The sequence below is a fragment of the Triturus cristatus genome, chromosome 11 (genome assembly GCF_964204655.1).
Source record: "Triturus cristatus chromosome 11, aTriCri1.1, whole genome shotgun sequence".
In the NCBI taxonomy this organism is placed as follows: Eukaryota; Metazoa; Chordata; class Amphibia; order Caudata; family Salamandridae; genus Triturus; species Triturus cristatus.
Window position 1 is genome coordinate 49,251,855 of NC_140594.1, and position 16,564 is coordinate 49,268,418.

Below are 16,564 nucleotides of genomic sequence, written 5' to 3' on the forward strand. Positions count from 1 at the left end.
GTCTCAGCTCTGCTTGCCTCCTGGTGAGGTGCTGTCCTGTCCTGGGCACTCCACCGCTATTGAGGATTGTAGGTGCGATTCACAGCAAGGCCGGTAAGTAGGGGAGCTCAGCCAAAGCCCCACCACCCCATCCCACTGCCAGGATCGCTCACGTCTTTAGGTGTCTATGTGCCCCAACCCGGCCTCTATGAAGCTCTGTCCACTTGAGCCATTTTGCAGGCCCTGCCTCAGGCCCAGCTCCGAAAGCTGCACTGTCTCAGGCACCAATGGACCGCCAGGCCCGCACCAAGAGTCCCCAGCTGGGCTCTCCAGATGGGGAATGGAGCAGGCAGCGCAGCGGTACTGAGGCACCCCTCCCCCTCACAGCCTCTGGAGATGAGGCCTTTTTCAGCCTATGGAGCCAGGGCCGCGCGTGATGCTCACGGCACGTATCTCCCACTGCTCGGCATTATGCGGGCCTGCTCCTCATCTCACAGGGAGGGCTCTCTTCGGTCTTCGTGTTGCGGCGGCCTCCCAGACCCCGCGGGGACTGCCGAGAATCGCCAGTTCTCGCCCTCTTTGCCACGCTCTCCGCAATCGCCTCCGGGCACCCAGCCGCTTCCCAGGAACCGCTCTGCGGTAACGCCGAAACTGGCGCCGGGACTTCGATGCTGTTGCACCAACGTCCCAGGAGTGCGGCGCTGCTTACGGGAGGATTTCTGCAGGCTCCAATACCCTCCTGCCGCCGATAGTGCAATAAAAGGCCCGGCGGGAGCAGAGATCCATGAGGTTGCATCCTACCAAGACGCCATCTTTGTGAAAATGGGGATTGCATCAGAGACATCCAACGTGTCTCCAGAATAATGTGTCTCAAGAATAATGCCTAAAGCACTAAGAACCATGGTTTGACTCACAGTAGAAACCATCGGAGATGCAGTCTCCAATCCTAGGGCTTTACACCACAATTGCTGGGACCAGCCCATATTTCTGGGAGCTTCAGGACATTTGACAGAAACTGCTTGGTTCAGTGATTTGTACCATGTGGTAGACACCACAACAGCCTTAGAGGCTCGAGGCAGCCCTATGAGTGTACTTTGTGCTGCTTGAGTAAACTGCCTTGGAACTTGTTTGCCTCACAGCCCTGCACCAGACATTGAATAGAGATCCCTGGATGGCTGTTAATAAGCATCCTCCTAGTGGGCAATAGGTTGGCTTCTGCCAGCAAGAGGTATGGAGTGGTATTAATAGTGTTCGCTTACCAAAGATTAGCCATCTGGGAGAGGGGCATGACTGTTACAATATGAAGGGCAGCTTTAGAGTCTTCTGTTGGAAGTGGAACTCACATATGGGATCTCAGGAAATTAAACAATTCTTTACACAAGCCACCCTAGACTTTCTGTCTGTACTCCCAACTGGAAGGCAAACCAGTTCCAGCACCAACTAAGAGGAGGAATCCTCATATCTGCTGGAACTGGCTAGGGGGAGGTACTGCTGCTGGAGAAACGCAGGGGTCACCTAAGACGGGGAATTCTAGGAAGATCTGCAATAAACAGAAAAACGAAGAGCTGAAAAGGGATGTGGAAGCTTTTTTAGAAGAGTTGCCAATGCAGTAAATCATTGATTAGCACACAGTGTCAGAGTGGCGGCTAACCACCACATCCAAAGAAAATTCCTGGATCTGACAAGAAACATCCTGTAGAGAAGAAGACTCCCTGACAGCTGGAAGAAACAAGACCTAAAGGCTCCTGCTGACACCCAGGGACAGGAACAGCTCTCCGCAGGTCAAGCTGCCTCTGGTGCTATTCCAAGGACACACAAGGCAGAAGGATCCCTGACTTTTAAAAGACTCGGCTGACTAGGTGTGCGGAACCCCACATGTATGGTGCCTAGAGGCTGCCCAGAAGAACTAAGCGCAGTAGGAGTGACCAGGACGACAATTCCTAGAAGAAAAAATACATTGGTTCATGCATGTCCACCTATTGAGGACTGAAACAAGGTGTTTCTAAGTCTGAAGTTCAAAATTGTAACCAGTGTGAACGCTTGTCTAACCCATCCCACACTCTTTTTCAGTTGGCCTGAAATTGCCCCAAAGTCTGTCAACTGTGACTTTAAGTTGGCCCTATGAGTTTTTCTTAGAACGTTATGCATTGAAACTATTATTTTCGGTTACCCATATTCTTTTTATTTATTTTGGCTTTTTGCACGATAAACTTCTTACGGTTTCTAAATTTTATTGTGAGATGTTCTTGATTGCTGTCACTGGCTGCAAGTTTCCAAGGGTCTTCTTTTAAAGGGTACCTTTTGTGCGCCTTCCCCCACCCGCTTCAAGTTTTTAGATAAGGTACATCTAGCATTGATAAGGTCTTTGGTTATGCCTCTGTACTGTAGTCCCAAAAACCTTTTTTTTTTTTTTTTTTTTTTTTTTTTGCAAGCCACTCATTTGACCCATTGCAGCAGATTTTTGATTTTGTTTTTAAACTCTTTTTATTAAGTCATCGACTTCAGATTGAAAATATGGCACTTTACAATAATGTAGATACTTCAATCAGGCACATACAAAGTTAGCAATGACGTAGCACTGTGTACACTATGGGACAAATTAAGGCGAATGTGTGTCTTCCGGGTCTAATTGCAAAGGTGGGGTACAAATGTTGCCTCTGTAGCGGTTCCAGGGCCCCCCATATCCGGGACCACTTCCTGGGGCATCCTCGGGCCACATAGACAGTCTTTTCACGGAACATGAGCCAGTCCATATTGGTCTTCCAATCTTTCAGCGCTGGAGGTGCAGCTGCCCCACAAGCCTGGGCTATGTTCCTTTTAGCCACCTTAAAACCAAGGGTGGCCCATTGTGTTTGGTTTACATTCAGGTCAGTGGACTCCCATATATTGAGCAAACACCTACGCGCCTCCGGGTGCAGGGGGATTCCCAGGACATTCCCCACCACTCTATGAATCGCACTCCAGTAGGACTGGACAAGTGAGCATTCCCAGATGATATGTAGGAACGTGCCCAACTGGCCACACCTCCTACGACAGTCTCCCGTGGGCGCCCTTCCCATCAACACTAGTCTAGGTCCCGTCATGTATATTCTGTGTAGGATTTTAAGTTGGACCAGTCGCAGTCTTGCAGGGATAGCCACCACCCTGGGAGATGACACAACCTCCTGCCAGTCTTCGTCGTCCAGTTCAATACCGTCCGCCATCCATTTTTGTCGAAGCTGTGTGAGAGGGCCTTCCATATTATGTATCAACTTATTGTAAATCAAAGAGATAGACTTCTCCGGGTGGTGCCCATCTAATATCCTACTTTCCAGTGGAGAGGACTCAGGGGGGGAGGAACCCTTGGGAAAGGCCGAGCGCAGAGCATGCCGTATTTGTCTGTAGCGGAAGTGTTCCGAGTCCGCTAGGTCATGCTGCTCCTGCAGGGAAGCGTACGCTTTTATGTTACCCTTTTCCCATATGTCCAGGACGCCGGAGATACCTATCATATCCCACTTGTCGAAACCCTTTATCTCCCATAGGTGTCCCAGCTTTGCGGAATCCCATAAGGGGGTGGCCAATATCAACTTCCCCTCCCAACCCAGAGATCTAGTGGCGGTGTACCAGACAGTTATCGAGTGTCCAGTGGGGCCAGATAGCGCAGGTCGAGGAGGTTTGGAATATAGTGTTCTATTATAGTTCCCACCTGGGAGCAGCCACCTGTCAATAGCCAGGATCATCAGGGGCTCCATAGGTGCCATGATTAATGGCGGCCAGATGGTCGGCCCAATAATATTTCTTAATGTCAGGAAGGGCGATACCTTCGTCATACCATTTCAGTGTCAGTTTACTAACAGCTATGCGTGGCGGTCCATTCCGCAGAAGCTCCCTCTGAAGTCGTTCAATTTCTTTAATATAAGCGGGGGGACTGCTTCTAGTGAGTTTTGCAGGGCGTAGAGGAAGCGGGGGAGGGACATCATTTTGAAAAGTGCGGCTCTCCCTAAGAGGGATATTGGGAGAGTTTTCCAACTGGCGATGCCTCGCTGCAGACGATGGAGAGGGGGGAGAAGATTATTGTTATATCGGAGTATAGGGTTCAAGGACACTAATATCCCAAGATATTTGAACCCCGATGTACTAATTTGGATTGGGCAGTTGGAGGGCAAGGCAGGCACTCCCCCATAAAGAGGATACAAATGGGATTTAGTCCAATTAATTTTGAATCCGGAGTATCTACCAAACACTGCCAAAATGTCCAACAAGACAATTAAAGATTTCCGAGGGTTAGTAAGATATAGTAGGATGTCGTCGGCGTAAAGTGATATCCGTTCTTCCCAATCTGCTGACAAGCAGAATCCTCGGATCGATAGACCCTGTCGGATCCAGGCCGCAAGTGGCTCTAGTGCCAGGGCAAATAAAAGAGGAGAGCGCGGATAACCCTGACGGGTGCCTCGGCTCAGAGTGAAGGTATCCAACTGCATATTATTGACAACGACCTTCGTCAGTGGTGCCGCATATAGGAGACGGACCCAGCCTATGAATTCCTCCCCGAACCCCAGCTTCTGGAGCACAGCGAGAGCTGGGCCACTCAAGAATATCAAACGCCATAGTAGTGTCCAGGGAGACCAAGACTGCTGGTTTGTGTATCGTATCTGCTCTGCCAAGCACCCCGTGTACACGGCGAAGGTTTAATGCCGTATTTCGGCGTGGGATAAAGCCAGATTGATCTGGGTGTATGAGATTTGATATGACTTTTACTAGGCGATTAGCAAGAACCTTTGCAAGGATTTTTTGGCTCAGCATTAAGAAGAGAAATAGGCCAATATGATGCACAGTCTGTTTTTGGTTTCCCTTCTTTGTGAATTACAACAATATTAGCTATGCTTTGATCTAGCGGAAGTTCCCCCAACTCCCTGCTTTCCTTGAACATGGCTTTGAGGTAAGCTGATAGTTTGTCCGGGCAGAGTTTATATAATTCTATGGGTATCCCATTAGGGCCAGAGGCCTTTCCAGATTGAAGCGACCTGATGGCCTGGGCAATTTCATCTGCGGTCAGAGAACTGTCCATTAGTTGCTTATCTGTTAAGGTGAGGGTGGGCAGAGTGATGACTCTTAGTAGTTCGGTGGAGTCTACCTCGGCATAGGGCGTCCCCACCCTATAAACCGCTTCGAAATAGCTGTGAATTGAGAAGCTTATGTCTTGGGTTTCTACTATATTGGTGTTAAGGGCCTCGTGGAGGACCGGAACCAGTCTTTTTGCCCATTCTTGCTTATCCAGCCAAGCTATCAATTTCCCTGCCTTGGCTCCCAAGTCATAAATTCTTCCAAGCTTTTCCTGTACCAAAGTTCGAGCTGCCTCTGTGACAAGAGCTTTATATTCAGATTGCTTAAGCCGCAGTAGATGGAGCCCCTTTGGCAGAGTGTCTCGAGCCACCAGTTCCCCCTCAAGTCGTAGGATGTCGGTTTCTATGTCAGACACTGCCTTCTGTCGCTCTTGCTTGTGGCCTGATATATAGGACAGGGCTTCCCCTCTGATCACCGTTTTAAAGGCCTCCCAGAGTATTTGGGTAGAGGTCACAGTGCCCACATTTTCTGTGAAGTAGCTATCTGTTGCGACTAGGAGACCTTTGCGTAGTTTTGGGTTACGAAGGTGCCAAGGGTTGATGGGGGTGATACGACCCACCTGCATGTGGTCTAGGAGGAAGTGTGCCCACAGCTGTGAGTGATCGGAGATGCCTCTAGCTAAGTGGCGGACCTCCTGGATGTGCGATGTTTGAGAGCTGGGAATCCGGATGTAATCGAGGCGGGAAAAACTGTGATGGGCCCCAGAGTGGAATGTGTATTGCTTTGTGTCGGGGTTGAACGTAGGCCAGGTATCTATTAGTCCCATGACCTCGAGGAGGTCTGGCGAGCCACGGGAAGAGGGTCCCAGCTCGCAAGGGGGATGCCAGTCAAGTTCCCCCGAGCACACAGAATTAAAGACGCCCCCAGCACCAACAGGCCCTCCGTTAGCGAGAGAATAGTAGTACGGAGGTCTTGGAACATAGTCAATTGGAGGCCAGGTGGGATGTAAATTGAGAAAAGTGTGAGGATCCGTCCCTCCCAGGAGCCAGATATGCCCCCATAAGGACCCCTGTCATCGGACCAAGTGGAGTCTGTACCGAGAGGGAATGCGTTCCGAACCATAATGCCCAACCCTCTGGAGCCAGTCATAAACCCTGCATGTGCCACTAGTTTGTAACCGTACCGATTCATTGCCTTACAGGAGTGGCCCACAAGGTGAGTTTCTTGAAGGAGCACGACATCTGGGCCCTACTTCCTGATGTATTGCAGGACTACACACCGCTTAATTTTATCCCCCAGCCCGTTGACATTCCAGCTCAATATTTTAATGCTTTTCCCCCCAGTGTGTGTGCTGTGCCTGTGATTATGCGTCGATGTAAGAAAATAACATTGACAACCCCCCCCCCCCCGCCAACAACCCCCCCTCCCCACTGCCCTGCCCTCTGGACTTAGAACTGCACATACAAACTAGCAGAGTGCCTGTCGCCCAATGTCTAATAGTACAAAACAACTAAAAGTAGAAAAGAGGAGGAAGGCCAACACTCCATCCCCCCCCCCCCCCGCCTCCCCCGACACTATCTCAAAATCAGTTGTCCCCAGTTAGACTGTCTTTAAGGATTCTCCGACTTAAGACGGAACCTGGTGAGATCATGTCCAGCTGCAAGGTCCTAGGGCCCCGTTACCTGACCAAAATTGTGTGAAAGACTGGGACACCCAGCGCTTTCTAGCCCCGGTCCTGCAACTCTGGGTCGCCATCCCTGTCACTGCCTCCAGAGCCATTGCCGATCCAACTGTCCAACCAGTCTGAGACCACTTCCGGATTGTCAAAGAACCAAGCCTGTCCCCCAGACTCCACACGGAGGCGAGCCGGGATCATCATGGCGTTCTTGAGCCCCCTCTCCTTGAGTTTTTTCTTGACTGCCATGAACGTACGGCGCTATCCCTGTACCAACTGCGTAAAGTCCGGGAGAAAGGTTAGAGTGGCCTTTTTGTAGTACAGTGGGGGTGTGGACCTCGCATGTTACAGGATCGCGCCCATGTCCCTGAAGTTCAGGATGCGAGTGATTAGTGGTCGTGGCGGCGCACCTGGCTTAGGTCGGCCTCCCGGAATTCTGTGTGCACGCTCGATCGTGACAAATTTTCCCAGTCCCTTAGGTTTGAGGTGGTTCAAGATGAGGTCCTCTACTAACAGGTCCGGTGCAGGCCCCTCTGATTTTTCAGGCACTCCGAGAATGCGGACATTGTTGCGCTGGGAACGACCTTCATAATCGTCCAGTTTGCGTTCGGCCGCCTCATAGGAGGATCTGAGATCTCGTACTTCTCGCTGGAGCAGGGACACGTCTTCTGTCAGACTAGCTGTCTTAATGTCTAGGGTTTTGACTTTCTCATTCATTTTTGTAAGGTCCGCCCGAATGAGGTTAACGTCCATGGAGATTGTGTCCATTTTGTGCTCTAAGGATGATTTGACCCTGTTGATAGCTGCCATGACGTCTTGCAGCGTAAGGTCTGGGGTGGCGTTCTCCGGGTCCTCCACTGCTTTAGGGGTATGGCTCAGGTCAGTCAATGAACCCTTGGGAAGGGTGTATTGGTCTAGTTTGTTGGACTGGATTTGCTTAGAGGTCCTGGGACCCCGAGCCGGGCCCTTGTCTGCGTCCTGTCTTCCTGCCATCGTGCCCTCAGACCCCGGGAACCTACTAGCTGTGTCGCCGCCGAGCACCTCTCCGCTGATATGGAGGGGAGACGTGGGAAGGGGAGGGCAGCCGGACCCGGGCTGTCAGCTTATCCAGACACCAGGGGCAGGTGTATAGGACACGGGAGGCGAGCGGCACACTAGAGGACATAGACCGACTGGAGATCAACGTCTGCGGTCCACACCCCCAGGAATCACTGTCACACTACAGCTGCTGTTTCACAGCCCTGGTTGAACAGCACGCAGGACTAAAGTGGCCACACAATTTAATAGGCGGCGATAAGCAGCAAGGAGGCTGGGGTACCAATGCGCGCTCTCTTGCACCGCTCCGTTACTCATTGCAGCGGTGTCGGGCCGGTGTCTGGGCGTCTAGAAGGGCGGCTCAAATGGGCCCCCTGGTATCCGGGAGGACCCCTCCGTCCGATCTGTGCGCAGGCAGATTAGGAGCGATCAGTGGCGCCGATCGTCAAAGTCTCAGCAGCTGCGGGCCCACAGATGATCTCGGGCCACAAGGTGCGCGCTCCCTCGCCTCTGGGCACACCTCGCAGTAGATATTACCGGGCCTCCGGGAAGACTGGGAGGGCGGCCCCTTCAACCAGGGCAAACAGGCTATGGAGCAGAAATCTCCCCAAGCCGGCAGTCCTGCCCCCAGCCCACACCAGGCGGTCCAGCCCCAACTACACTGGGCTCAGAGGGGGTGTCACTCTGGCATCGGTTTGCCCGCCAGAGGCACCTCCCTCAGGCTTCACGAAGAGAGCTGGTCCGCTGGGCTCACTCCGACCGGCAACTTCCGGCCCGTTCAGCCGGATCAGTTGCACTTCCTGTGGGCAGCCAAAATACTTTATGCCCCGGCGCGCGGTGCTCGTACAGGCCCAAACTGACGGGGCCCGTATCTTTGGCACGGTGTGTCGCACAGAGCTCAGAACTACACCGGGCGGTTCCGTTTGGCTGCAGCTATGGTCCGGTGAACCACGGGAGCAGGATTACAGGCAGGATGTTGGTGTCGGGGAAACGTAGCGACGGAGCCGAGGTCTCAAGCGGCCATCTTGGTCTGACGCGTGGCCACTCCCCTCATTGCAGCAGATTAAATGTGGCATATTTGTACTGGATTTTCCTTCCAGTCGTTGCTGCCTGAGATGTCAATAACAATCTGGTGTCTACAGGTTTTTGGCATTTAGTCTCCAGAGTAGAGGTCACTACATAAACGTCCCATCGGGTATTAAAAACAATCTCCGTCCCTTTCCTCAAGTTAAAGTTTTGAGTAGTTTTCTGACAATTGCATACTCTCATACTCAGTCCATCAGGACTGAGCCAAGCCAGAATCTGTTAGTAGAATGTTGATGTATGTCTGGAAATCGTGACCATATTACATGACGCCTGTTCCAGACAAGTGTAAAAGGGCACCTTAGAAGTCCAGTTAGTTAAAACTCATTGGCCTGTTTTAATCTTCCAGGCCTTGGAATAACCTAGTATATACTTAATTGTGTATTTGGCAACTCCAATTGTGTATTTGGCAACTCCAAACTTAATTGTGTATTTGGCAACTCCAAACGATAAGGAAAAAGACAAACTCAGTGGTTGGGCTGTTCTGGTGGAAAAATCTCAACTGAAGATGGGTAGTAGTTGTCTCCTTCGCCACGTAGAAGGATCTTTAACTTACAGCAGGAGCAGTGTCCGCCCCCACTCCCACCTAAATTTGTGTCCCTGAACATATCCATCTGCTTATCTGTCTATAGACTGCCTTCTGTATTTTTAGGGTTGAGCCTGCTAGAGCATGCGCTACTGCATGTGTCTTGAGACACTATTGTTTACAACAAGGGCTTGGAGCTCGCCCATTGCTTACCATTTGTTGGATGCAGTTTCCCTCTTCTTTGCAGCCTCCTTAATTGGCCAGTGCTTGCCAAACATCACTTCTGATCTTTTCAGTGGAGCGGGGACCTAGCACAGATTGAGTAAACTTAATCAGTGCCCGTCCACTGCTCCCGGTGTGATTCCAGTACTATTTGTTCCCTCTCCCACCGCTCTGCCTGCAGCTCCCTCCATAGTGCTATTTTTTCCCCATTTTGTTTCTTGTTGCTTCTACGTCAAACTCCAATTTTGGAATGCCGCCACCTGTTAAATGTTCATGAAACTCTAACTAAAGACAACAGTTCAGAACAGGCTTGCGCTACAGTGGCTTTGAGCGCCCTTGTATCGGAAACCACCAGCTGTTTTACACATGAGTGGTGTTTGGGCTGCTGGGTTTAGTTGGCCCAAGCTTATAACTACTTTGGAGCACTGTGAGCATAGTGCAGAGTTGTGAAAACCCCTCTATGATGAAACTACGCTGTTTCACCTATAACACGTGAGTACGAATACACACTAGTACTTTATCCCTTACCTTCCCATTGAATTGATACTTCGTTAATGTACATTGGCGGATCTACTCTTTGGGATATTAACAATCAACGCCCCCCCCCCCCCTCCCCTTACTCGTACAGAGCTGTCCTTTCAAACATAACAAACAGCAATGTAATTTGCTACAGTGACTTGAAAGTATGGAGTGAGCACGTTCACCTTCCTGCACAGTGTTAATGGCCTTCCTGCGGCCCTACATTGTTTTACGCTTACCGCTGCATCCTCAGTTCTGATTCTGGACCTATGGATTCCATATGGTTTTCCTTATTAACTCTGCCACTCAGATTTTACTCTTGCGCTCGCTCCTGCTTTACAGCTCCCTCCCCTTGTTCCTTTTAGCAAGAGCACGTTCCTTCTGCTGCTCATATTTCAAGCCATAGTGTGCTGGCGAACAAAAAAAACATGGGTATGAGCTGTGTCAGGCAGGGTGTTTTAAACTTCAGGGAGGAGTGTGCTGGTCCACTGCTGTTCCAAACGGACTACAAAGGCCTGGCTTCTGTATGTTAACAGCTCTGAGCCGAAATTGTGAATTTGTCTGGGATTGTTTACATGGTTTCTGTTAGTTTGCCCAGGGCTTTCAGGAAGAAAGAGGGAAATCTATACGTTCAACCGTATTGAGAAAAAGCAGACCAAAGGGGGGGATGTTCAAGCATATGTGAGATACCGCAAAGCTGATTTTTATATGTGCAATTTTAAAGCTAGTTCACAATTCACATTTTCAACAAAACATCTTAAACTTAAAAAACAGAACTGGTCTGTTTATGTAAGGGTGGGGTAGTAAAAAAAAAAAAGGACCCTTCCTCTCTTGTTGGAAGACGTTAGCAGTGCCTGGTTATCTGTATAGTGCATTATGCCCCCTAGACCCCACAGATTTCTGCTCAAGATGTCAATGTGGTGCTCACATAACATTGATTTTTATGTTTCCTAACACGTGCTAGTGCTGAATTATTGGTTAATAAGACATACCATACGGCAGAACCTAAAACATAATTGACACAGCCAATATACATCATATAGGCAAGACCAATTGGACATGTCAATGCTTGTTATACTTTGGAAACGGCCTTTTATGTCCGGGTATACTCCAAATATGTTAGCGAAAGCTGGGCGTCATACCACGTGTTTACTGCCGAGCAGGACCGGTTACCCTAGATGTGGACTTTTGAACAATTTCCCAAACAGTGCATTCTAAGCTCAGCAGCTGGCCTACAGTACTTGAAAATGTACTAACCAGTGAGGGACACAGTGGTAACTCCGCATATATTTTCAGACTGATTGTACATGTGTAAACCTCTTGGTATCCCCATGACAGAGTTTAATCTCCACACCTCCTTTAATTTGACCTTTAAGAAATCACCAAACAAATGTGCACTTGTTGCATCAAGTCGTGGGTAGCAACTCTTTGACCACACTTTCACCCCTCTCCCAAATGTCTTCTAAGTGTTAGATGTCCACCTTGGGTGTCGACCACATACGTTTAACCCAGTTGTCAAAGCCACTGTTCTACAACTACTCAGTTTAGTGTTAAGTCGATTTTTAGAGCTCTCTAATCAACCTTAAGCATGTCCAGGTGCTGAGCAGATGTATGAGCGTGAGGCCTTCGCACAATTATTCGAAGAGCCAGGTCTTCAGCATCTTGCGAAACTAAAGTAGCAAGGAAGTTGGGCCTCACACTGGCCAAGAGGGATGTCGCCCGGGCATGGAAGGCTCCGGTGGCTCCCTCTCTGAACGTGTGGAAGAGGGGTCTGGACTTTAGCATGGGGTTGGAGCTCCCCATATTTGCAGCCCGGGGGTGTCCACGTAAACATTATTAGATATGGAAGCGTTGGGCAGACTACAGGGGTTTCCCCCTGGAGCCAGTCCCGGAGGAGCTGGAAGAGGGGTTCCGCTAGTTCCCCTGGGGAGGGTGGGCTTACTCTGGGCCCGGGGTCGGAACTGTCTAGCCTATACTCATACAGGATGTTGCTTGTTGGTCATGGTTTGGTGCGGTTGGGGGGATCCGGGAGTTGGTGGGGGGGGGGGGTCAGTTTTTCATATGAAGTGCATCTTCAAGTATTTTACTAATGTAAAATGTCAATGATATCATGGTTGTAATGCTTCGGCAGGTACCTCTGGGATTTCAGGGGCCTGCAATTTATGTGTTTATTGACGAATAAAAACTTTTTTTTTTTTTTTTTTAAAGAAGCAAGGAAGAGGCTCTAATGGGTTGTGGAAGGCTGTTCCCTGTTTCGGGTGTGATGTAAGAGAAGGAGCGACCTCCTGTTTTGCTTTTGTGTATGCAGGGGTTGGAGGTGTTCCTTCTGAAACCTAATTGTGTGCTGTCCAGTAGTTGGTGGACCACGAGGTGGTTTGTGAGTTTGTTGATGACCTTTTCGCTGGGTAGGGAAGCCGGGAGATAGGATGGAAGTTTACCAGCTGGCTGGGGTTGGCGCATGGTTTCCTGAGAAAAGCTGTGTGCTTCCATGCTTCTGGGGAGGTGGCGGTGGTGATGGTTGTGTTCAGGATGTGGGAGAGTGTTCTGCTGACAGGTGATGCACTGAGGTTATAGATGTGGTGGGTCCAGGTGTCCCTTTGGGGCCCTACAGTGTACGCTTTTCATGATGGTGGCTTTTTCCTCACTGGTGAGGATCTTCCATGCGGTCAGGTGGTTCTCTTAGTTAATGATGGACAAGTCTGCGATTAGTTAGCGGGGTCTGTTTGGGATACAAAGTTGCTGTAGAAGTTTGCGATTTTGGGGTTGAAGAAGTTGGGTAGATCTGACAGATCTTGAGAAGGGGTGTTGTAGATGGAGGCTGTGGGTGTAGTGAAATTGTGATGATCAAGAAGATTTCTTTGCTGCTGTTGAAGCTTCCTTCGATGCGTTGAGCTTGCAATCCTTTTTTTTCTTGGTGTCTTTTAGTTGTTAGTGGTATTGCCTCGGAGCTACTTTGAAGGTGATTCTGTCAGTAGTTTCGCAGCTGGCTCTCCGCTTTCTATCTGTTTGCAATGTCCATTGGTGTCATGAAGGTCCTCTGTGTACCAGCTGCTTGCTTGTTGGTTCTTCTCTGTTGAGATTTAAGGGCGCCAGGGAGGCTGCGCAGTTCTTGATCAAGTTGTCAATGTCCACGATGTTGTGAGTAGAGTTGGTTTGGGTATCAAGAGGGTGTGCAGTTCCTAGCGGGAGGGGCGGGTAAAGGGAAGTCTTTCTTCGCGATGCCCTCTCACACCCCGAAGGATGTCCTGCTTCATCATTGGGCCAAGTTCCTCATCGGGCCGGCGCTGCAATGCACGACGGGCTCCTGTAAACGGGGCTCTTTGCGGAGATCTTTTGAAGAAGCCGTAAGGTGCGTGCGGGTGTGAAGGCTGCGTAGTGCACTGGGGGTGAGTTAAAATAAGTCTAGAGCAGTCCTACTCTTATATGTTTTATTGCTGTTAATGTTGTTGGCACTTACAGAGCGCGACTGCTACCCGAAGGTGTCCTGGCGCTATCGCGGTAGCTCGGGCTTAATTGAAATTTGTGGGTGCCCTAAATGGATATAATGTTAGCCCATGGCTGTTGTGGTGTAGTGGGTCAACATGTTTCGTGCCTACTTTGTCCCTAACGGGTCAGATGGCACTTCATCAAGACCAAGAAAAGCTAAAGGTGAGTGGTGCGCTACCGCCGGTCTGGTTCTCGTAATTAAGTTTGATGACCAGGCGCAGTAGTATGTACCCTAGTAGACTTATACCGGGGTAAGGAGACCTGGTGGGAAAAAGAGGGAGTGGAGATAAACAAAAACAACCAATGGAGAGATAAGGTAGGCGAGAATTTTCGTTGCGGTGCTCTTTTGGCAAATACAAATTATAATCCAGCAGCTTGATGTAACAGTGAGGTGGCGGGCGCATGCATATGTGGTCTTGTAGCATAGTTACGGTACCCAGGCTACTCTGTTGAGTTCATTGTGCCGAAGGATTTATTAGCACGAGTGCGCTAGTGTGCGCAAAGTATGCCTGTAATGGCAGCTAGGCATTCAAACAGACATTTGGTGGTTAAAATTGTTATACCAAGCTTGCATTGTATGCTAAAGCAGCAATCATACATGTATGAGGGGAGGTGCACATACACGTATGCAGGGGGTGCACACACTTTCACTATGCTGGTGTTTGTGACACAAAGGGTATATATCTAGCCGTTTTTTAAGCCCAAGCTGCGGCGTAACTGGTGCCAAATGTCGCCGTATGCTTTGGCGGCAAGCTGAGCTTTAAGGCAAGGGACACACGCAGAGTTATACCAAGCTTACATTGTATGCTAAAGCAGCAGTCCTACACGAATGCAGGGAGGTGCATGTACACGGAAAGTGCACATACTTTCACTATGCTGGTGTTTGTGACACTAAAGGTATTATTTATAGCCGTTGTGAGCCCAAGCCGTGGCGTAACTAGTGCCAAATATCGCCGTATGCTTTGGCGGCAAGCCGAGCCTTTAGGCAAAGGACACACGCAGAGTAGTGGATGTACGTTGGTGATCACGTAAAAAGCAAGTGTGTGAAATCAAGTAATGCGCGCACTTAAATTAAAACTGCAAAAGCCGATGCTTGAACATCGCCTTATAACTCACCCCTGGTATGTGAGCCTACAGCTGACGGGGGAGACAGAGCACGTCGTTGCTCTGTGGCTGTGGAAAAGAGTAAGGTGGTCACAAAACAAGCAGTGATGCGTGGCTTACAGATGTCCAGGCGGCGTGGATAAGTCTGGGAAGCAGTATGCTCATAAAGGGTGGTAGCCGACTTTAGTCTATCCTACCCTAGGTCTGGGCCCCGTGCCGGCTACTTCCGTGTCCAAAGCTTTTGTTCACAGTGCAACGTCAGAAGCGTCCCAGAGCTAGAATGATAACTAGAGCGGCCATCTTGGGGTTAGTGGTTTCAATGCAACATTATCAATATGTACATAGTGGTACCTATGCTTGCGTCCTCTGAGCGAGCAAGGGTGTTCTTATATTAATACGACAGGAGGGTATGTAAACAGAGTAGTGGATGTTGTGATCAATTGTCATATGTAATTGTAGGTCATGAATTTGCCTCATGTATGGGAACAAAACAAAAACGCATCAATTAGTATTGCGCATTGGGATAATGTCACGCAACGAAGAAAACACTTGAAAATACAAGGTGTAGCTAAGTGGATGAAGATAGGCATGGCACCTCAGGAGGAAGTGTGATGAGCAAGGCCTTGACTAGTAGAGTTGTGTTCTCCGTGGTTGTGGTGCATTTGATTCTTGTAGATGATTGCGAGTTCCCCTCCTGACTTCTGAAAGCTGCCCTGTCATGCTATCTTGTAGCCAGCTGAGATTGCTGTGGCAATGTGGGTGCCAATGTTTGGTTTAGATCGCTTGCCTTGATGAAGGGGAGGTCCTTTGAATCGCTGTTAAGCAGCTCTCAGATTTCGGTTGCGTGTTTGCTGACCAAGCAGATGTTGAGTAGTATGCATGTTGATGAGTCTTGGGGCGCTGGTTTATTGTTGGGTGTGCTGCTGCGTGGCAGTGTTTGCAGTGGCTGGAGCTTGTGTGGGTTGGGTTCTGCATGTGAAGCAGCAGTGGATTCAGGTGAAGGCCCTCAATGTTGTGCGGCGAGTAAGTAGCAGGGGAAGAGTAGTTTTTGGTCAAGCGAATGAAGGAGTGATGCAGGGTATCGCTAGCGGGATGGGGGGGCAGAGTTCATGGCACTGGGCGCGGGCCAGATTTGGCCAGTTTTTTAAAAGTCGCTTGTTCATGAAATATGCGCGAGTTGCTGAGAACATTTGAAAATAGCTGAGGGAATGTTATACCAGTGCTCTGAAGTGGATGTAAGGTCGCATATCGACTCTCTATAAAATACATTAAGAAAAACCACTCCTATTTAAAAACCAGACACCACAGCAGTGCTAATAAATCTGTTGTCAAAAGCCTAAACTTAAAATGTTTATCTTGAATATTATGTCCTTCTGTTGTTGTATCACTATGAAAATGTTTCTAATACCTATTTGAGCCCATGTAAGTGCTGTGGAGAAGAGCTATTTACATACACAAGTAGCGAGGCACACAAAGGTAGTTCATACAATGACGCTGGTTCGTAACCATAGACATTGTACAAAAGTAGTCCAAATAGATTTTTCTTCTTTTTATGTTCCAATCTTTTCATACAAAAAAGGACACACTGGCAGCCGACGTGTTTTTTTCAAGGCAAGCAGAAATTAGATGTCAAAAGGAGCCGGGATGAATCAGAAATAACTGGTGAAGACTGTCACGCTGTGGTCCCGGGACCACAGCGAGAGGTGAACTGTCTCGCTGTGGTCCTGGGACCACAGTGAGACAGTCTTCACCTCTCTGGAAAATTATAAGGCTTATCAAGGCCACAAACCGGTCGAGCCCGAATTGAGTGGTTTGGATCGTCTTTCAACCGTACACCATGATTAATGCTGAACAAGTACATGCCTCTGATGTCCTGCATTTGAAGTGACTCT

General features: G+C 49.3%; 1 protein-coding gene across 3 annotated transcripts in view; it reads left to right on the plus strand.

Annotated features, from left to right (window-relative positions):
• PUS1 (pseudouridine synthase 1) overlaps positions 1–16,564 on the plus strand; it is a 58,466-nt gene that overhangs the window by 21,101 nt on the left and 20,801 nt on the right. The window lies entirely within an intron of this gene.